Raw genomic sequence first — 1,550 nt, forward strand, 5'->3', positions numbered from 1 at the left:
AGAGAGAGAGAGAGAGAGAGAGAGAGAGAGAGAGAGAGAGTGTGTGTGTGTGTGTGTGTGTTTGTGTGTGTGTGTGCATGTGTGTGCGGGCGTGTATATAATAATAACACACACATATTGTATCATTATACTGACACACGCATGCACCCACACATGTGCACTTGCGCTCAAAACGATCATTTTAGCATGTAAGTATGTACAGGAAAACACTCACAAATCTATCCTTCCGCCCATCAAAAGATCCACATCAACCAAGCACCTTAACACAGACCTCCATGATTTCAAACTTCGTACCTTTCCCCTATTGGGGGGGGGGGGGGGGGGGGCTCTCCTTGGCATGGTCTAGATGTTACGGTGTTCGCTTCTCATTCAATAGGTCCCGGTTCGTAGCCTGACAGCGACGTAAAATTTTCTTCTCTAAAATTTTCTCCTTTCACCTCCTTTTCTGCTCCTCTCTAACCATGTTCTGTCGCCTTCTTTCGTCTCCACTTTCTGCCCCCACCCCTCATCTCCTTTGCCCTCTCCTCTGGGCTCCTGACTCTTTCTGCTGACTTTCTATCACTCCTCCTTGGCCCCTCCTTACTGCTGTCTTTCAACCACACCCCTGATCTTAAGGTAGGTAAGATCTAACACCTTGCCTTCTCGGATAAGGGTGAAAAATCTCGGAAGTTCCGTGCACAAGATCCCTTGGTGGTTCAAAATCAATACGAGTAGGCTTCGGCCACCATCTGGGCAAAATTTAATATAAATTAATTCCTACCAAACTGAAAATGTTTAATGTGTCCCATGCGCTCAATTGGCCTTATGCAGTTGTGAGCGCCGTAAAACAATTACCAAACAAAAAAAATTAAAATGTATATATACATACAATAACACACACATATATTGTATTATGCAGACACACACACACATGCACTCACACATGTGCACTTGAGATCAAAATGAACACTTTAGTAGTACATGTACTTAAATATAACGAAAACACTCACACATCTATCCATCCGCCCACCAAAAGATTCACCTGAACCAAGCACCTTAACACAGGCGTCCTGATCTAGCAGACTTTGTGCCGTTCAGGCTAGAGAGGTGAGCAGAGCAAGCCTGATTCCCTGTTTGGACTTCTCTGTTGACATCCGCCGCTTGGCACTCATGTTATGACCTTATGCAGTTGCGAGTGCGCCGTAAAACTTAACTATAACTAACACCTCCTGATCTCAACCTTCCTCCTCCCCCCCATCATCATCATCCAACTCTAGCCTTCCCTCTCTACCTCCTCCCTTCTTACCCCACCCCCACCCCGCCCCCTTGCACTTTTCAAACTCAAACAGTGATCGAGTTATATGAGGAAATGACTTTTCAAATTCAAACGTTCACTTTCTGTGACCTGTGCTGAGTGCTGAGTGCTGAGTGCTGAGTGCTGAGTGCTGAGTGCTGAGTGCTGAGTGCCTGAACTGTGACTAACACTTGAAGGTTTTGGTTTTGTTCTTCTTTGTTTTGTTTTTTTAATGTTTGTTTGTTTTGTTTTGTTGTTTTTTATGGTTATTTTGTTG

At 44.6% G+C, this 1,550-nt stretch overlaps 1 protein-coding gene across 1 annotated transcript in view; it reads left to right on the plus strand.

Annotated features, from left to right (window-relative positions):
* LOC101852018 (xanthine dehydrogenase/oxidase) overlaps positions 1–1,550 on the plus strand; it is a gene marked incomplete at its 5' end in the record, with an annotated part of 42,637 nt that overhangs the window by 34,694 nt on the left and 6,393 nt on the right.

This window comes from Aplysia californica, unplaced genomic scaffold, assembly GCF_000002075.1.
Source record: "Aplysia californica isolate F4 #8 unplaced genomic scaffold, AplCal3.0 scaffold00159, whole genome shotgun sequence".
NCBI classification, from domain to species: Eukaryota; Metazoa; Mollusca; class Gastropoda; order Aplysiida; family Aplysiidae; genus Aplysia; species Aplysia californica.